The following is a 22,131-nucleotide window of genomic DNA, read 5'->3' on the forward strand; positions in this document are numbered from 1 at the left end:
TTCCTTGATCTGCTGTTATTAGAGCTGAAAATACTTTCCAGCTCATTCTGCTGAAGCGTTATGCTTATGCCTGATTCTGTCATCAGAACACTTCATGGGCATCTGAACTGACACCCTAAATCTTTCTCGCATTTATCTTAATTTAGCTTAGAATAGGGGAGTTTCTTAATGGAACGCGCTAGGTACATTTATTGTATTCATGTATTATTTTGATTTACTTAACTGCCTTGCCTTAATACCAAAATCGTTGTATTTATTATGTTAACCTTTATTGATGAATTTTGGGAAATAATCTTTTCAAAAAATAATGAATAACAAAAAGATTTAAAATAAAACCATTTAATTCAACTCTCTTTATTGACTGAACTAAAGTAATGAAAATTGTTAATGACTTACATTTACTTGTATGTCTCTGCTGACAACAAAGATCCATCGACCTGCGTACGTGGGGTTCTTGGTGCTGAGTAAGTGTCGAGCTGAACCCCTGTTCTCCAGCACAATCAAGCGGCAATGTGCTACTTAAATCACCAGATGTTAGAAATTGCATTTCTGCTTGGCAGAGGTATTCACCCTGGTCAAGCAGGAACCACAATCCTAGTCAGGGTAAGTCAGATACGCACCATACATTAGCCTCTGCTCATCCTCTGGTAATTTGGCACAGAGCAGTCAGGCTTAACTTAAGAGGCAATGTGTAAAGTAATTGTGCAACACTCTTAAAGGTAAAACAGTGAAAATACCACGCACAAAGACAAATAGAGCTTAATGGAATGAACAAAACGAAACCAAAATAACGAATCCAATAAGTATAACCAGAGTTATGAATTTTTAAAGAATAAACTGAAATGTAATGCTCAAAATCATAAAGCGCCAACCAGAGCTATCTGGTCACACTAGACAGGGTAAAGTGCAAAAGTTCAGGCCGACGGCGATGGAGCGTGTGTCAAATACAGAGACCAACCTTGGCCCACTGAAAAGTACCTTTTTTGTGTCGACATCGAGGACGAGATGGGAGGAGCAAAGGAGGAGATGCGCTGTCAACCATCCTCAGGATGAATGCGATGCTGCACAAAGTTGAAACTGCATCGGAACTGTGGCTGATGCTCCATGCAGTCTGCAATGCATTGCAGTGGATCCTCGCAGCAGCGCGATGAGTTCGTCAGTCCTTACAGCAGCGGTGATGAGTCATCGTCAATGGAGATGCGCCGGTTCTGAACCACGCAGCAGCGTTGATGCACGGGTTTCTCTTTGAGCTGCACTTAATACCTACTTCTAAGGGGCCGGGACTGGGTTGGCACTAATTGGCAGGGCAAGACTCACAGAGTGATGGAAGAGTCCAGGTGCAGTAACAGAGTGAGGTGGAAGTCTGTGATGTCCCTAAAATTTCAAAACAGGAGGCAAGACCTTGGAGTCACTTTGGATCTGCAGGTCCAGTCCTTCTCACTCCCCGGCAAGGAAGGCAGCAGGTCAGCACAGCAGAGCAGGAGTCCAGCAGAGTATCAATCCTGAAGAGTGGTAAACTTTCCAGCGGCACAACAGTTCTTCTTCCTGGCAGGGAATCCACAGGTTCAGAAGTGTCCCCAGTCATGCATTTGAAGTTGAGGAGACCTAAAATAGAGGCCATTCTGCATCACACACAAAAAGAGAAAAACACTATCATCTCCACAACGCACGCACCCTTGCACCCTTGCACCCATGCACCCTTGCACCATGGTGCATGTGTGCCTGCATTGGCACATGGCAGGCGATTGTGCACCAATGTATGCACAAGCACAGGGATGCGTAATATTGTTGAAAATATAACTCATCCCTGTGCTTTTAAAATTATGCAGCTCGGTGCAGCAAAATGACTTGCAGCGCCGCGCTGCCTCATTTTGTTGTAAATAAGGCCCAATATATGTAAGAAACAAGGCCTTGCACAACAGTAATCAGACAAAAATATTGAGTGCAAAATATTACCATGCCAAAATATTGAGTGTAAAACATCATGGTATGGAAATATTGTGTACAAAAATATTGATGTATGAAATATCGATTTAAGGTAAGTGATATAACATTTTAAAGTATAGAAGTTAATAATGTTTGCAAAAATATGATATCTTTTTCAATTATTGTTATGTATTTTAGTATACATTTTAAATGTATATGCTGTCATTTGTTTGTATAATTATAGTTTATGTTTTTTAACACTTTTTGTAGTTATTACATTACATTTCATTGAATTTTTTGTTTTTCAGTTGTGTAGCGGGTTGTGGGTTTATAGGGGTATAGTGTGAGAAGTAATTTAATTTGAATAAACTAATGATTTTTTTGCATTTAATATTATTTATTTGATTAATATTTAATTATATTAAATGTGCTAATAATTTTTTTAATGTAAATTTTATGTGCGGGTTGTGGGGTTTATGTGAAGGGTTGGAAGTAATTTTTTTTACATTAACCAATAATTAGGGCCTAATTGCGATGTTAATTGTTTAATTAATTTCTTTTAGGTGCAGGTTGTGAGGTTTATAGGGGTAAAGGGTGGGAAGTAAATTAATTTTAATTAATTGATAATTAGTTATTAAATACTATTAAATATTTAATTAGGATATAATTATTTTAATTGTGTAATACATAGTTTAATTTTAGATGTGGATTGTGGGGTTTTTAGGGTGAAGGGTGGGACGTTAATTAATTTTAATTAATATTTAGGAGCCGATTATGATGCTGCCTGTAAAGGCTCCGGCCAATGGTCGTAGACTTCAGGACTGGCTTCCGACGGACTACAGGAACCCGTCGGCCAGTAGTAAGCTGGCCAGTAATCGCAAGGGTGAGCGTTTCTGCCCTTGAGATTATGATGCACAGTTTCCAGCATGGTTCCCATACCAGCCTGTCCAACATGGAAACCATGTTGATAAGCGTGTTTAGAGGCTCACAGCAGGGCACCCTTGGGTGCGTGGCATCCAGGTGGGGCCGAGGGGGCACCTATGGTGCCCCCTGTTGATCCCTGCACACAGTGGCAGGTACCTTGAGGAATTCTGCCTGACATAAAACTCGGCCCCTTAGTTATTGATAGATAATATTTGTGTAATTGTTAATTAAATGTGCTAATTGTGAAATAAAATTGCATTTTATGGATTTTAGATGCGGGTTGTGGGTGGTGTAGCGGCATGTGGTGGGAAGTAAATTAATTTAAAGAAATTAATACTTATTTTTTTAATTAATATTAAATATGAGTTTGACAGTTAATTATGTTAATTGTGTGAATCGTTATTTGTAAAATGTTATGAGTGTGTTTTGTAGGGGTATAGTGTGGGAAGTACATTAATTATAATTAATGAATAATTTTTATTTAATTAACTAACGATAATTGGTTTGTTGATAAATATTAATTTAATAGTGTAATGTGCACGATTTGAGGCTGAAGGGTGAGAAGTTAGTACATTCAATGTATGTATTTATTTTTTTGTTAATAAATAATTTCTAAATATTTTATTTATTTATATGTAAAATATTTTTTTATTTTATAAAAAATAATATTTGTAGATTTTCTGATATGTATTTGACATTGTAATGTTTTGTTTTTAATTTTTAATATTAAATATATTTGTATTTTTCTTTAAGTATTTGTTTTTTAAATAATTGTATTCTGTACAAGATATTTTGTTTGCTTTTAATGTTGCACTGACTGTGTAGTGTAGTTCCTATATTCCCAATAGGCTCTGCGCATTGGAATAATATATTCAGCTGTGTAGACGTAGGACTGAGGTTAACTAGGTCTCTACTGACTATATTAGACTTAAGGTTTGCCAGCTAGCTCAGAGGTCACTAGAAACTTTCTCGAATAAACGAGGAGGAGTTTAACCTCCCTGGATAGACAAGAAGGGATTAGCTTCCGACAAGCATATAACATGACAACTTTGCTCCCTCAGAATAAGAGTGTATCTCTAGGGTCGTGTGAAAACAATAGACAGCTATTTCACTCAGTCAAATGTGCGTACTTAGTTTCACCAGAATGCAGAGAAAAGAAAGACGGGCATTTTCAATAAAAAGGTGTCATTTATTGAGCAGCCTTCTTCCTCATACAAGAGAAATGAATTGCCACAATTGCAATACTCATAGTAAAGTAAAGTGCGTACAGTAAAAGGAGGATTATAAATTAATACTGTAAAAGCATTGATATGGTTTCTTAGCCATATGATACTTTAACATAGATAAAATATATATATACATATATAAATTGACTAACGTACTCAACTGGTGCTTCTAAATACGCCTACCCCTGTGTACCTGACCTAAGCCTAATACGTGGGAAGGAGTAAATAAGTAGCAGTTTAAGTTAAGTTTGTTTTGCCAAGAATCTGACTCAAGAATTCTCTTTAAGGGTTTAGTCAGCTCCGTACCTGGGTAATTAGAAAGCAGGAGTCTTGTATCTCTCTCTCAGGACTCGATATCCCAGTAACCCGCGAAGGTATCTGGAAACACCGGAGCTGGATTTCTCGGCAGGAGAAAAGACAGCGTCTCTCTCAGTGCGTCAAAAGAGGAGGGGCAGCGTCCGTGGGCTCTCGCATCAGCTGGGCTCTCGGGCAAGTAGATAGCTGCTCTGCTCCAAAACCACCACCGTGTGTTTGCTTAAGGCAATGTTGGTATATTTATACCTGAAAGGGGCCGGGTTTGACGTAAGGCTGGACATAAGACGTCAATAAAGATGTCACTAAGAACTGGCCGTTCTTACAGTGCTTTACAGGAGTTCTAGGATGAAATCAAAACAAAAGCAAGGGGGATTTCCCAGGTTGCTGGAGGTTTGGTTTGTTTAGAGAACTCGTTGTGCTTTCTAGGAGGCTGGGGAAGTAGCCTTGCTTAATGTGACAGCATGTGCTTCGACTGAATATGGATATGATTACTATGCCGTTGTAGGGATATTATTGATTATAACCGGACAAGGGCATAAAATAGAAATATCGATTTAGGTTCCTAGATAAAAACACAACACCCACTCCACGATCTAATGTCCATCATTACTAAAACTAAGCAATAGTAAACATATAAAAGTGCTTGTGTATTTCAACCCACCCCAAAATACATTTGTAGCATTTGAAATGGTGCATAGATATACACGAAAAATGATTATAGGTACTGTACGCTATTCAAGCAGTGTAATCATTCAGTAAAAAAGATGCATATATATATATCAGCATGAATGATTTGCGAAATTTACACATGAAATGGCTCTTAATACAGAAAAGAAGGTCGAGACCATTCCATCACATATAAATACAGTTGCTGTAAATGTGCTAGAGGCTGTGGTAATATATTGTCTCTAGAGTTCCTAAAAATAGAAGCTCTGTTCTCTAAGAATAGTTCTACTTTAAGCAGAGTACATGTGCCAGAAAAAAGGTAAATATTTTGGAAATGGAAAAAAAATAATTTTGTTTCCAGGGGAGAGAGAAAAAATTAGTTCCAAATATTTTCATTAGCTTTTGTTTATCAAGGCCGAATGCCGAATTCAGAGTTCAGGAAACGCCGTGTACTAGTTTGCTTAAAAGTTATTCTTTTTGTTCAGGGGAGAACGTCATTTCAGACAGACTTTCAAAAAAGTGGTTTACCGCTTCAGGTGAAAGTTCGACCAAGTTGGAAAATGCCGCAACTGTGCAATCGTGAGAATGATTGCTATCATCGATGTCAGGATCAGCAATGCTCACAGAAGGTCGTACCTGGGTGATGTTGCTCTCATCTCGTACTTCACTACCCCCTAATCGCAGTGGTGACGTCTCAACGAATGCCGTCATCAGGATGGGTAACCGCTGGGGAAAACACGATGCATGAGCCGTTACAGGACTTAGCAAAGTATCTGTATCCAATGGTACTGCTGATGGTAGTGTAAGACAGACGTCCAACATGCATTCTTCTCCGCATAGCATACATCGAAGCACAGGTAAGATGCAATTCTGCCAGATGGTTCTGAATGAAAGAAACCAGGTCATAATCAGATCTCTTAGCCGGGCTAATCCAAGGACTTTAGTTATGCGGTCCCGATAGCGTATAGCTAGGATCGTTTCTTCCATCGTTGGTGGAGTCTTGTCTGCGACTTGGCTTGCCATATCGAAGCAGAAATATCAAAAATAAAATGCCTGCTACGAGTCCCAATAGAAGTGGTAGGCCGCCAAAGACAGAATGGACAAAATTAGGAAAAATGCCCAGAACTGTTTCGAAGGGTGTTAACAGTCCCGAAAAAATTGTCTTAAATATATGTAGGATACCGCTGGTATCAGACATATTTAGGATTTGGCTTAGCATTTCTGCGAAATGCACGGGGCAATTTGTTGATAAAAGGGTATGTATCTCTGCCGTTGTCCTTGCAACTTGCAGATCATACGTTTCTTTTGATGACGTCAAGGGCACAGTTGTCTGTAAAAGAACAGACTTCATTCTGCTTAAAGTATCAATTCGAATAGAAGAGATATTAAAAAAGGCCAAATTTTCACCTCCGTGTCTGGAGTGCTGTTTGGATACAATACTTGCATACAGCAAGTGATCATGGAACTAACGCTCACGAGATAAGCTTTTCCTGGCACCATGCCACAACATCTGTGGTCCACTATTAGAATATAGCTCCCGTTAGAAAGCCGTCTAAAGAATGGCTCTATTCGAGTTGCAGGTGTGCCATGCTGGTGACATGAAAGGTTATTTGAAGTCCCCCTCACAGGCCCCATGCAAGTTAATAACTTGACACAGAAGTATACTGCTCAGTGATCTTTTACAATTGTTACCACTAAGAAATACATTCTGTTCCTTTTCACTATAACATGTGTGTGTGTAAGGTAATTTCCATGATGACTTAATGTACCCTTTACCCAACCTTTCATACTGGCCTGCTGGTATATACTTTTGACAGTATTTAAATTGGAAAGTTGTTATCGGAATTGTTATTATTCCGTGTATTATCCATTCAATGACAGGTCTTTCTGACATTGTCAATGGTAATCTCTCAAGTTTTTCAATGCTCAGAATCGTATAGTCTGCTCCTATTTGTGCCAAACTGATTTGTGTATCAGTAAGGTTAAAGATAGAGAATAATGACGTTGTGTTGATTAAACGCCAGGGCACGTAGCCTGAACGCAGATTTTGCAACGTCCAGCCAAGCTGTACAATAGAACGCAATTGGGACTGACCGTGTTGTAACATTAGTAAGTCCTGCTCTATTATATCTATAGCAGATGATACAATACTGTCCAGTGAATATATTCTGGAAGACAGAGTCATTAACCCATTGTCCACAACAGAAAGTGATTTTTCCAAATGAATACGATCAATTTCTCGTATTTTTTCTGCTGGTTCAATTTGCATTACTTTCCAAGCTTCGTTGTATGCAGCGTATACACCGGCCGCTATGAAACGTTTTTGACGCTGTTTGCGTGGTCCCATTATGAAATCACGCAAGTCAGCACCGTCTTTAAGTAAAGTCAAGTGTGCTTAATATCTGCCAGTGTGGATGTCTGTAGCCAATCAAGGCAGAGTTTTCCTACACTGTATGTTGTAAATATCCCTGGATGTTGTCTCTGGGAGTATCTAGGGTCTGGCCTGGTCAATTTGAACCCCTGTAATTTGTTCAGGAGTCTATCTTGACAGTTATTTGTGTCTGTGGGCCAGATCAACCATTTCTTCCAATCAGGATGTGTTCTGTTTTGGTTAAAAATGTGGGATACGTCTATCTCAACATCTGTAGTGCTATTACTGTCAGGTGTTGGCTTTGGAATAGACGGTTTGTTTAAATCTTTTATCTTGGCTAGGCCAAGACAGGTTGTCTGTTGAATGGTGTCATTCAAGAATATAATTTGTTCTGGGATCATGCAGGCTCTAAATAATGATTCCATACCTCGGACCTGCCAATCTTTGGTACCCCAGATGGTTTTTGTTTCAATGTTGTTTTTCCAAAAATCAAAACCAAATGTATTCATATTTTCATAAAATGTTTCTGAATAGATTAATTTAGTGTTTGTCAGCATTGTTTTTATTTTTTAAACACAGAATATCCCAGCACTCTACTGTACTTGATCTAGGTCAGCTGTATATTGTATTCAAAACTAGTGACAACAAATTTGTATATTCTCAAAAATTCATGTACTACCAACAAATTTTGTTCTCGTAAAGATGGATAATTTATTTTTAAACCAAGTTTAAGTTATATCATCAAAACAAAACATAAGTCATTTCATTATTGACAAACAAGCATGGAATTTGACAAACAATTTGAGATATCCCTAATAAATAGAGGGTAGTTGTTCAATGTTAGCAACAGTTGTATGTTCTCCTCTTGCGGGTTCGCAAACGACAACAGCCGACACATGTTTCGTCAGGTCATGTGACTTTCTCAAGGCTTCTAGATTTCCCCAAATGTCATCAGATTTTGTTATCTTAATTTATGTTGTTCTCCGTGCGTTCGTACTGTCGCATATCGAACTTCAATATTGTCAATTTAGATTTGAAACTGATAATTTCAATATTATCCGTCTGTCTGGTTTAAAGACAAGTCGCATAAAATCTTTTCGTCACCGTCGGATTTGAAACGGCACTAGATACATCAATTTTAAAAACACATTCCAGTCACTGTGTGGAGAGAATCAGACTATGATAGGCCTGATTTCGTGTGTTATCGTTCGATAAAGCACAAGTCGCGTCTCCTCCGTGCTCAGCTTTCAAAGAGGATCCTCAGAAAAGTCATCGAAATTGATGAAGTAGACAGATGCAGTTCTGTCAATTGTTGGAATCGCTTCCGGATTTTCATTTGCTTTTGGAATTTTCTTTGTTTCATTAGCATAGGCTGAGGCTACATTGTTGTAGACAGGTGTTTCTTGACGAACTGTTGCAATTTGGGTTTCAAGAGGCACAAGTTCCATGGCATTGTTGCATAGTCCTTTTTTATTCACTGCAGGTTTATCAAATGTGATTAGTCTCTCAGTTTGAACCTCTTGTATTGTAGCAAGTTTTGGTGTTCTGCTACTTCTTGGTAGTCCACTGGGCCTACTACTTATTATTGGCCACATGATTGTGGTTTTACCAGGTCGATGGATACAACTCGGTTCTCCTTTTTACCAGCAAGGGGCGGTAGTACAACTGATCTTGTTCCGCTGACAACTAAGACAGGTACTGCTTTTCTGTAAGAAGGCCCAAATTCCTTCTTCACCGCAATCTTCTCTCTGACTAGATCCCCAATCTTTGGAATCCAGACAGGCCTTGCTGGGGCAGGTGGTTTATCTTCAGTGGTTGTTGGCTGCTGTTTTAACTTTATGTTGCTCAGGTCTTTTCTTGTTTCATTTAAGTCCTGTAAAATAGCCAAACGATCTTTGATATCAAAGCATTTTTCTTCTACCACTGAGGTCTGACTATCTAAGTCCTGAATATGCATTCTAGTACCGAACAATAGTTTGTACGGACTGAAACCTTTTAGAGAATTTCTTGGCAGATTGTTAAGACTACGTTGGACACTTGTTAAATGTTGGACCCACCCATCACCCAAACCTAATACCCTTGCCGTTATAGATTGCTTTATGTCTCGGTTTTTTCTTTCCACAATCCCATTTCCCTCAGGATGGAAGGGACAAGAGTACCGCAATGCAATGCCCATGCTGGTCATGGGCTCCTTATAAGCTCGAGAGCTAAAAGCAGGACCTTGGTCAGAATGTAGCATGCCAATTGCGTATGTGCCGATATAGACTCGCAAACCTTTTATAACAGTTCTGGCGCAAGCCGAGTGCTGGTGTCTACATTTTTAAGTGAATCTAGTCTTAATTATTAATGGGATGCATTTTTTTTCTGGGTATTTCGTATTGATAGTCTTATGCTATCTAAAAGAAGGGTCCTGGCAATACTCCAGGAGGTTCGCCACTGCGATCTCTGTTGCAGTTTGGACAGCTCATTGCAAATTTGTAGTTTTGCAGGCTCATCGCCGGCCACCAGTATTCTGATTGTGATTCTCTCAGAGATTTTAAGATTTCTCGATGCCCTAGACCTTCTCCCATGTGTGCGTCTGCTATTAATAAGACTCTCCTGTTCGTGTTTGGAATTACTCTATCCCCCACTCCAGGGATTCGAGCAAAAGGAACGGAGTTTGCATCGATTATGTATGTATAATTGAGTGGATAGTTCACGGGTAATGCTGCACAGTCGCCTTTTGAAGACGTTTTTACCGCCAGCATGGTTTCCCCGTCTACGTATTTTTCTGAACGCTTTTTTGTGGCTACGGAAGCCGGTTTAGTTGCTTCCGCTGTGGCTGTGTTAGCCAATGAATTCCCTGCAGCGTGAACGCCATCACGCTGATGACTCAGTGTATGTATCACGTGAGTCTATTGTAGTTCTTTTTTCAAAAGAACTATCTGTTCCCAAAGGTTTTAATTGCTTTATTGTGGCACCTGTGTCATCTTTGTAACCATTTTGAACCCAGTTCTGCAAGTCATTATTGTAGGATTTGACGCAGTAATGCGAATCGCACACTATTAATGTGGGGAATTCGCGATCGGCAATATCGAGCGCCATTTTTAAAGCTAATAAATCAGTTTGTTGACCTGAATTGTCTTTTACGGATTGAGACATAGTTACAAGTTGTCTCAATTTACCTCCGTGCCACCGGTTTTTTACAACCTCGCACGTAGCATTGTAAGCTTGCTTTCCCCAAACTGAGGGTTGAGCAGATCCGTCTGTATATATTACACAGGCGTAAAGTTGAAGAGGCAGAATTTCGATTGGCAGAGGATATTCACTTTCATATGTTAGATATTTTAATTTTTTCATTTTCGGGTCAAAATAGTATTTCATTTTTTCTGTAGCAAGAGAATTTTCCCATTATATCCATTTTGGATCTAATGCCACGGTAGTTAAATTGCGTGGGCTTGTTAATGCCTCGAAGGCTGATTCTGCTGTTAAAACAGTAATCCTTTTGCCTTGGGCATGGGCTCTTTCTTTTGCTACAGCTGTTTGAACCGCATTTACAATGTTTTCCGCAAGACTGAATGTTTTTTCAGCTTGTGTGTACAAGTGTGATTTGTAAGCTATTGGTACCTTTTCTCCCTCATTAGAGGTCAGGTACGTGAATCCGCATCTTCCTGGGATTACTCGGATTACAAGGTTGCGTGTGTTTTCGCGAGTTTGCAATTTTGTTTTTGTCTGTTTGCAATGATCTCAAAATTTCTGTGTGTTTTTGAGTCCAATTGTTTGTTTTAAAATCAGGTTTTATTAGTTCATAGAGAGGTTTAACCCTCTCTGCATAACTTAGAATGTAAGTTCTTCCGAAATTCAGGAAACCTAGTATTGATTGTAAGTTCTTCAGCGTTTTAGGTGCTTGGAGTACAGCACACTTCTCTAAGAAATTGTCTGCTAGGCTTTTGCCTTCACTTGATAATTCATATCCTAAAAACAGGACAGTTAGATGGGCAATTCGTGACTTTTTAAAGTTGAATTTGGAACCCTCGGCTACGAACCCAAGTATTATGGTGTTCACTCTTTTCAAGTGAGTATCCAAGTCATCATCTGTCAGATAGATGTAATCGACATAAGATAATGCCTAATCATCATATATTTGTAGTAACTCTGTTACTCTTGCTGAGAATAATCCTGGGCTATTCTTGAATCCCTGTGGGAGTCGACAGAAATTTTCCTGCGACCCCGTTATTGAGAAAGCGGTCAAATACCTGCTTTCAGGTGCAATGTTTTGACAAAAGAATCCATTAGAGATGTCTAATGTTGTTTTGTATTTTTTGCGCACGATGTTATTCATTAGTGCTGCACTATGTGAGTTTTGTACTGCAAATGTCTTGCAACATGAGTTAAGGTGTCTGTAGTCCAAAACTAGACGATATGAATCGTCTGGCTTGGAGACAGGAAACAAAGGATTGTTCATTTGTGAGGTGCATGTTTCAATCACCCCCTGGTATTCAAGTTGATCTAAGATCTCCCTGACTTGTTTTTTAGCTTCTTGCTTAATTGGGTACTGCCTCTGTGCAGTTGGTTAACATTTTAACTGGATTTTGTGAGGAGGAGAGTCCTCATCCCATCCAACATGATTTTTATATAATGCAGGAGCTTGGGCTACTGCCCATTTTCTTGCATATGTATATTTTTTACGAATTGGAATATGATTTGAGAAGGCAGGCATAATCATTTCTTCGCCATGAGGGCACTCCTTTACAAACTCTGGTGGCCAGTCTTTCTCAGCTAGAAGGATGTCATAGCCTTTGGAAAGGTTATCCCAAAATAGACCCCTTACTTTCCTAGTCTTATCTCCTTCTAGACGTAATGTTATCTCGTATATTTTATGAGGTTCGCTAACTCTGGTATCTGCAGTTTCCACCTGAATGTATTCATTCGTGTCCACTGTCTCCAGAAGATTCATCAGGATCCTGCGAGCTATGGTCACTTCTGCTGCGCTGTCTAGCATTGTCTGGGCCCACTCTCCGTTTTTCAGTTGTGTCCTCAGTATCCTCGGCATGTTTAACTATTTTAATGCTGGCTACCTTCTTTCTTGGAAATTGTAATTTTTTACTTTGATGAGCAGGTTCCTTGTCTTTGGACTTGACGTGCTCTTCCCTGTATTCTGACCATCCTCTTCTTTCCGATTTCTGCGAGGAAGTCTGAAAGGATCGAGAGGGACGTGTATCAATGTCTTGATATCTATCAGGTTTCTTCAGATTATCCCTATTTCTACGGTTGTATCTTTTCTCAGAGGGCTCCCTCTGGGGAGACTTGTGTCCTTGGTCCAGAGATCTTTCTCTCCGCCGAGGAGACCTACCTCTGGACTGGAATCTTTTTTCTTTGGGAGTGGATTGTTTATTTCTTTTTTTTTTTTTTTTTCATTTTTTTTTTTTTTAATTTAAAAAGAGAAATTTTATTGGCCCTGAGAGGGGCAGACAACATCACAGGCAACTTCTCGAAAGAACACAACACCAAACTACACATGTGGCGCCCACTCGATGACCACCTGAAGAAGCACCAGTAGGCCCCCCCCTCCCCCCCCCCCCGAAAGCCAACCTACGCAGAGAGGAGCCAGGCATCATCAAGTGGATTGTTTATTTCCATCCCAGCTCTTTTTTGGAGTGTTTAGATTATTTTTAATAAATATTTTTTCAGGATTTTCAGTTAGTTGGGGTTTTACTGGTTTCCCACCCAAACTATCTCTTCCTAGTTCTTCATAGGATTTTTCTATGATTCTGGCAAGTTCAATTGGTTGGTCTGCTATATCTGTCTCTCTCAATTTCTGGAGATAAGTTATATCGTTCATTGCCAATTGAACTAATTCTCTATATGCCTGTGTTAATTCTTTTATTTTAACTAAAAGTTCTTCGCTTGACATTTTGTTAATGTCTGGATGTGGTGTGTAGCTGGCTAGAACCGGCCACGTTGCTCCTGGTCTACCTAGTGGACCGAGCCTGGTGATGTGATTATTATGTTTTAGGGCGCCAATAAACCAGAGCAGGTGCTCTTGGTAATTTAGTGGGATTTCCACCTCCTCGAAAGGAGTGTATTCATCCGGAGGGTCCTCTATTTTGTAATAGTGGAACTCATGTGTGACAGCGTTTGCTGCTGGAAAGTTTATCCATGAATAGAATACCTCTGTCTGCCGATATTCATGGGCCTCAATTACGAATATGACTATACCACCTCGTGATGTCAGTCCATTTTCTATAAGTTTAAGAGTTATAGTTTTTCTTATGTTAACCGGAATGATTATAACATTCAGGTCATTGTCTCGGAGACTCGTGTCATCCGCTAGGAGTTGAGCTGCTATTCTAGCTGCCTCCCTTTCTTCTTCACTTTCTGACATTTTTACTGACAGAAAGGTTTTTGTTGCAGATCAAGGTTCAAGGAAACAAAGATTAGGTGCACAATATTTTTGGAACACTGTATCCTTTAACGTTGACTAAACCAAAAACTATACATAGAAATCTCTTCCTACTAAGTTCCGGCGGATTTTAACCTTTTACCCACTCCAGACGTCTTTTGGAGTATTTACGGGAAAAAGGGTCTGTGTGAAAAAGCACGACTGAGTTACTCTAACGTCTTGCGTTAGATTTATCGCCTTACCAAACGTTGGGCGCCATGTAGTGTAGTTCCTATATTCCCAATAGGCTCTGCGCATTGGAATAATATATTCAGCAGTGTAGACGTAGGACTGAGGTTAACTAGGTCTCCACTGACTATATTAGACTTAAGGTTTGCCAGCTAGCTCAGAGGTCACTAGAAACTTTCTCGAATAAACGAGGAGGAGTTTAACCTCCCTGGAAAGACAAGAAGGGATTAGCTTCTGACAACCATATAACATGACAATTTTGCTCCCTCAGAATAAGAGTGTATCTCTAGAGTCGTGTGAAAACAATAGACAGCTATTTCACTAAGTCAAATGTGCGTACTTAGTTTCACCAGAATGCAGAGAAAAGAAAGACGAGCGTTTTCAATAAAAAGGTGTAATTTATTGAGCAGTCTTCTTCCTCATACAAGAGAAATGAATTGCCACAATTGCAATACTCATAGTAAAGTAAAGTGCGTACAGTAAAAGGAGGATTATAAAATAATACTGTAAAAGCATTGATATGGTTTCTTAGCCATATGATACTTTAACATAGATAAAATATATATACATATATACATTGACTAACATACTCAACTGGTGCTTCTAAATACGCCTACCCCTGTGTACCTGACCTAAGCCTAATACGTGGGAAGGAGTAAATAAGTAGCAGTTTAAGTTAAGTTTGTTTTGCCAAGAATCTGACTCAAGAATTCTCTTTAAGGGTTTAGTCAGCTCCGTACCTCCGTAATTAGAAAGCAGGAGGTCTTGTATCTCTCTCTCAGGACTCGATATCCCAGTAACCCGCAAAGGTATCTGGAAACACCGGAGCTGGATTTCTCGGCAGGAGAAAAGACAGCGTCTCTCTCAGTGCGTCAAAAGAGGAGGGGCAGCGTCCGTGGGCTCTCGCATCAGCTGGGCTCTCGGCCAAGTAGATAGCTGCTCTGCTCCAAAACCACCACCGTGTGTTTGCTTAAGGCAACGTTGGTATATTTATACCTGAAAGGTGCCGGGTTTGACGTAAGGCTGGACATAAGACGTCAATGAAGATGTCACTAAGAACTGGCCGTTCTTACAGTGCTTTACAGGAGTTCTAGGATGAAATCAAAACAAAAGCAAGGGGGATTTCCCAGGTTGCTGGAGGTTTGGTTTGTTTAGAGAACTCGTTGTGCTTTCTAGGAGGCCAGGGAAGTAGCCTTGCTTAATGTGACAGCATGTGCTACGACTGAATATGGATATGATTACTATGCAGTTGTAGGGATATTATTGATTATAACCGGACAAGGGCATAAAATAGAAATATCGATTTAGGTTCCTAGATAAAAACACAATAACTGGAGTGGGGATAGTACATTTTACCCCTCCACAATCCAACACTTTTCTACTGTTGTAGCAAAATTGCCCAGCAATTGTGGCCGCACAATACTGTGAGGAAGGAAACATCCTTATACATGAGAAACAGGCAGTTTCAGATTCCGTAATACATCCTGTGGCCTGACGCATTTCGATGGACTTTCACCATCTCTTCAGAGGCCTCGTGAGCAGGCAAAAGTGACGTGCATGACTCGGCGCCCCTTGCATTCTTGAGTACACAGTACCTTAATTGGCCTCCAGTGTGCCGATGTTGTTGCATTCTGGGCAGCGTAGTCCATTTAGGCACCATTTATCCCCTCCAATGGGTTACATGCCCACGACTGTTTGCAGGATAAATGATTTTAAAGCCCTCCATTAGGCTTCCCGAATCGGACTATGCCTGTTTAAAATTACAACTCGCAGTACCATTTACAGAGGGACGATGCCCCCTGTCCGCATCCACAAACTTCTTTAGATGGTGCAATCGCTCTACTGCCTGGAACCGCCGTATAATAATATCCTAAAATTGCCCAGCAATTGAGGCCGCACAATACTGCGAGGAAGGAAACATCCTTATACATGAGAAACAGGCAGTTTCCGATTCCGTAATACATCCTGTGGCCTTACGCGTTTCGATGCACTTTCACCATCTTTTCAGAGGCCTCGTGAGCAGGTAAAAGTGACGTGCATGACTCGCTTCTTATCTGTTTCTTTATTTTCTTCAGCAAAACAGCTACTGCCTTTATCAAATGTATTTACATGCACGCTATCAAAACCGGCATTTTTATGTACAACAACAATCTTTCATCATAGCGTTTATGTTCACGTAACTTGCAAGACAGAAGACGGACTTCGCCGATTTGTGCGATGCCGCCATATTATAAAGGTTAAATTCCACTGAAATGATAGTATGTATATACATAACTTTTTTGAAAACCATTCATTGTACCAATTCTTTCACAATAATTGCCTGCAATTTATATATTTGCATTGTTCAAGGTTTTTCAATTTATGAATTTATTTACAAAGCGATATATTAGCTTTCTACTGTATTTACAATAGTCTATCTAAACACCGCAACTGCGCTGTGTCGTTTTTGCGCCGTATATCGGCTACAGCTTCTATTCACCTACTCAGCAATTGATTACATTATTACGCCGTGTATCGGCCCAACCAATCTCATATTGAACACTAGCATTTTATCGTTACTTCAGGACTACCCGACATTAATTTAAGGACCACTGGGTTATTAAAAAGTGTTCATTTATGATCTCATTTCTTTCTTTTTTTCTTTTTTATTTTCCTTTCTCCTTTTTTCTCTCTCTACTTTTTACCCCACTTAGCCTGGAACTTCTACTTAACTGACTAGTCTCCAAGATGTACTGCCATCTCCTCTCCACTATTCATCCCTTTAGGGGTTTTTGTTTCCAGATCAATAATAAACCTCGATTCTAGTCTCCTTAAATTCCTTGTTCTATTGCCACCACGTATATTGGGAGGTACATGGTCCAATCCAAAAAAAGCGCAATAGGTCCCTATTGCTCTGATGGTGCTCTGCAAAATGCCAAGCCACTGGATAATTAGCATCTTTTTTAGCTATTGCCCTCATATGTTCTAAGATCCTAATTTTCAAGGGGTGGATTGTGCTTCCAATGTACTTTTACCCACACGGGCACACCAGGCAATAGACTGCATGTGATGTATTATATGTCAGAAACGTATTAAAACTTCTTGGTGTTTTTTGCCCTGGTACTTCATAAGTTAAGGTTCTTTTGCTTGCCACACAGGCCTTACACTTGTTACAAAGGTAAAACCCCTTCATCTCCTTTAATGTCCCACTCGGCCTTGCTACTGCCTCCAGATGACTGTGAACAATGGTATCCCTTATAGATCTGGCCTTTTTAAAGGTGATCAGTGGTTGGGTAGGTATGTCTTCTCCAATTATACTGTCAGTTTTCACTATATGCCAATTTTTCCTTAACATTTTTCTAAGTTGATTGGCATTACCTGAGAATGGTATTATGAATCTAAATTTAGATTTATCATCATGTTTAACTTCTTTTTCTTTTTCTTGTAGCAGGTTTGTCCTAGGGATATTGGTCACTCTGTCCAGAGTACTATTTAGCAGCTCCTCATTATATCTTACTTTAAATCTTTCCTTACTTTCTGCTGCTGCATGCTCAAAATCTTTTTGATTAGTGCTATCCCTCTTAATACGCAAAAATTCCCCATAAGGGATGCTTCTTATCAATCTAGGGGGATGACTACTCTCTGCATGTAAAATTGAATTACCCGCCGTGGGTTTGCGGTAAAGAGACATGCACGGTTTCCCTTCCAACACGTTGATTTGCAGATCTAAGAAATTATCAGTATCCTTACTAACTTCACCTGTGAATATTAAATTGACATTATTGCTGTTTAGATAAGAAATAAATTCCCTTGCAGTCTCTTCTGAGTCATTCCACAATATACAAAGGTCGTCTTTATAGCGGTACGAGGCTATGACTTTGCCCCTCCAAATGTTCCCTTCTGGCGAACTGGACACCTGCTCCTCCCACCAGCCAACAAATACATTTGCGTAACTGGGAGCAAAGCAGGTGCCCATCGCTTTTCCAGATGTTTGCCAGAAGTATTCCTTACCAAACAGAAAATATAATTTTTCAGACAAAATTCTGCAAATTGCATCAACATTACATTATGCATGCTGTATCTGACGACCCTTTTTGTCAGGAAGTGGGACAAAGCCTGCAACCCATGTATGTGATTAATGTAAGTGTATAAGCTAGTTATATCAAGTACAATTATCTTTTACTCCTCTTTCCATAGCAATTTTTCCATGCGACATAAAAAATCCCTAGAATCTTACGTATGAGGGTAACTCCTTTACAATATCATGCAGATAATAATCAATGAAGTTAGACAAATCATCTGTTGAGCTTCCCTGTGAAGAGACTATAGGTCTCCCAGGTGGTTTTTGGACATTTGTGTGGATTTTTGGGATGTGATAGAATGTAGGAACAATGGGGTAAGGACATCTTAAAAACAACAGTTCTTCTGTATCCAAAATTTGTTTACTATACCACGTTTTAGTCAAATCGTCATATTTAGAAATGATCTCAAGATAAAACATTGTATTGACTTTTTGTAGCAAGATTCGTTTGAAAGTTACCTGTATGCCTCTGTGCAGTAATCATCTCTCGTCTGCAGCACGATATTCCCACCCTTATCTGAGGGCTAGCATACAATTGTGTTATCTTCCTGAATTGATTTCAGAGCCTTACTTTGTTCTTTAGTCAGATTGTATATCGGTCTATGGCTGGCCTTAGTTCTCATAGCCAATATATCTTTGGTTACTGCCTCTGAAAAAATATCAATTGCGTCCATTGATAATTGTGGCAAGAATTGTGATGTCGGTTTGAAGGGACTAGCATCTCTTTCTTGTTCAACTCCCAGTCTAGATGCTCTCTCTGTCTTGCTTAATGTCATTGTATAAGTACTCGTTACATTCTCAGCAATTGTCACCATTGCCTCCCATGTACTGAAATCTTCTCCTGTTATTTTGTCAGTCTCTTTAGGTGTTTGTTGTTGTTTTCTTTTCTCGCAAATAATTGCAACACTGCAGGAAGGAACAGAATATGTATCCGGGTTAACAAAAACGGGCATAGTGATGCCTTGAGTAATTCCTAGTTTTCCAGCGCATGGACCTGGAATAAGGATATTAGTTTATCTGTGGTGATTGAATTTACCAACATTAATACTCAAGACCTGATGAAGTTCCCACTGTTTGGAACAAAAAGCGTTGGCAGAGCTGTTTGTCTTTATATGGAGTTATATTTGATGGAAGAAAAAGTATAACTAAAGGTTTTTGAAATAACAAGGCTGACTTGACTTCAACACCTGGTGCACCTCCTTTTACTTTACAGAATACACATGCAGTCTGTGTCATTGCCTCACAGAAGCCAAGACAATTTTCAAGATACAGTTTTCACACTGACCAAAATATGTCTAAAATAAGTTGGAAAAGCAAGCGAAGGGAGGAGTTTAAGAAATGTGTTTCAATCAATCAACAATTTATAAAGCATGCAATGGTCTTAAGGTGCTGGAGATGTTGGCTGCTGTGAGGTGGTTTTTATCATTCAAACATCCAGGTTTTTAGTTCTTTCCTGAATTGCTAGAGTGACAGTGCAATCCTGAGGTGTAAGGGAGGTTGGTTCATGCTTTGTCAGTCAGGTGACAGAAGGAGTGTACTCCGCTGCTGGTTCAGTGGATCCGAGGGGTGTCTGTGAGGGAGAAGGAAGCAGATCTAAGGTGTCTGGTCGGTAGGTAAAAGGTCAGGCATTTGTTAATCTATAAATGGTCCTTCATTGTGCAAGGCCTTGTAAGCGTGGGTCAACATCTTGTACTGGCATCTCTTCTGAATTTAGAAGCCAGTGTAGATTCTTGAGAAGGGATGTGATGTGGGTCCTTCTGGGAGGTCGAGTATGAATCTTGCAGCTGAGTTTTGTATTGTCTGGGATCCCTTCAGGAGGTGTGCAGTGATTCCTACATAGAGTATGTTTCTGTACTGCAGTTTGCTGATGATGAGGGCCATGATTGACAGTCCTTCTGATGTTGACTGGGAGCCACCTGAAGATCTTGCAGGGTATGCACAGGGATTGAAAGCAGGCAGATGAGACTACATTGACTTGTTTCTTCATCATGGATAGCTTGCTATCCCAGATGATGCTGAGGTTGCAGAAGTGGTCTGGTGGGCAGGAGTGGGGTGAGCTCCATGGGCAACCAGGAATCATTCCATGGTGAGGTGTTGCTCCCAAAGAAGAGGACTTCTGTCTTGTCTGTGTTGAGTTTGAGATAGTTGTCCTTCATCCAGTAGGCGATGTTCATCATGCATCTGTGGAAGTTGGCTTTGGTGGTGGAAGGGTCTTCAGATAGTGAGTGGATGAGCTGGGTGTTGTTGGTATAGGAAATGATGTTTAGTCTGTGCGATCTGACGGTGTCAGCCAGTGAACTCATGTAGGTGTTGAAGACGGTGGGGCTAACGGTTGATTCTTTACGGCTCGGAAGTTATTGGTGGGAGACGGATCCTTTAGGTTCTACCGGAGAGGTATGAGGCGATCCATTTGAGGGCATCTCCCTGGATCCTGATGGGTGGAGTCTGTTGATCAGGATGTGATGGGAGATGGTGTCAAATGCGGTGGTCTGTTCCAGTAGGATGAGGGATGATGTTTCTCCACGTTATGTCGTTAGTATCTGTGATCAGCGCTGTCTCAGTGCTGTGATCAGTTTGAAATCCAGATTAGGAGGGGTCCAGGAGGTTATGATCTTCTAAGTTTTGGGTGAGTTGCTGGTTGATCACTTTCTTGAGAACTTTTGCTAGATAGGGGAGCAGAAAGATGGGCCAGTAGTTCTTTGGTTCAGCTGGGTCAGTGGATGGTTTTTTCAGGCGGGCCTCACTTCAGCTTTTTTCCAGTCCTCAAGAAAGGAGGCTGTGGCGATGAAGGTATTCAAGACCTTCCTGACCTCATTGCCAATTGTCTTGCTTCCGAGGTTGAAAACGTGGTGGAGACAGGGTCCATGGGTGTCCTTGAGTGCACGGAGTTCATGATCAAGATAGTGTGTTGCATAGTGAGGTGATCCCAGTGGGTGAGCAGGTGTGCAGGGTTTGTGTTCATGGGTGTGAGCTAGTGAATGCTGTCGTCAGCAGGGGATTAGCATTTGAGGTTTTCATAGATGGCCGAGATCTTGGTGTCTAAGAAGTCAGCGAGGTTGTCGCACAGTTCCTGGGAGGGTGTAATGTTGTTCTCATGGCTGCGGATTTGGTGAACTCCTTCACAATGGTGAAAAGTTCCTGTCTATGGTTTGCGATGGCTTCAATGCGCTCTGCTAGAGCATTCTACTTAAATCTCTTTCATGAGGTGGTGGTGCTGGTCGAGAGTGGTCCTGAAGGCGGTGCGGTCTTTTTACTGATGCATCACTTCCTTTTTAGTTGCTGGCAGTTCCTCGGTAAACCAGCTTGCTCTTTTGATTGGTCCTTTGGCTGCTTCTTCTGGGTTGTGTCTAGAGCTTGGAAGGTGGGAGCAGAGAGCACTGTGCCACCGGTCTTCTGATACCTTTTTTCAGTCTCTGCACGTGAATCTGGGGGGCATGGTGCTGTAGTACGTGGGTCCTGAGATGGTGAAGTGGATGCTGCAAGGCCAAACCAGGTGAGTTGTATAGTGTGGTTGCATTTGACATTACCCCTGGAGGTAAAGATGGGGTCTTGTGATGTGGGTAGGGTCGGTGAAAATCTGCTTGAGGCTGATGTTGTGTATGCTCTCTAGTAGATCAGTGTTGGCATCATAGGGGGTCGTTGAGGTGGAAGTTCGGCTCGCTTATGAAGGCGTAGTGCTCAGAGTTGATTGCGAGGGGCGATGAGGTCCAGGATGGCATTTCAGAAGCTGTGGGGTGGTCCTGGTGGTCTGCAGCCAAGAGTGACTTTGATGGTGCATTTTCCGTCTGTGTGCAGTTGGACATTGAGGTGTTCCATTACCGGAATCAGGTCACCTGGAGATGTCATGCAGCTGATGGCATCTCTGTAGATGTTGGAGATTCCACCTCTGTGTTTGTTGGTTTGATCCTGGTGTCTTATCATGTAGCCTTTGGGGATGGGGATGGCGATATCTGGTCTGGAGGAAGGGTTTAGCCAGGTTTCTGTAAGGAAGAAGACGTCTATGGTGAGGAATGTCAGAGTGAGGATGTGGCAC

This window comes from Lissotriton helveticus, chromosome 8 (genome assembly GCF_964261635.1).
Source record: "Lissotriton helveticus chromosome 8, aLisHel1.1, whole genome shotgun sequence".
NCBI lineage: Eukaryota > Metazoa > Chordata > Amphibia > Caudata > Salamandridae > Lissotriton > Lissotriton helveticus.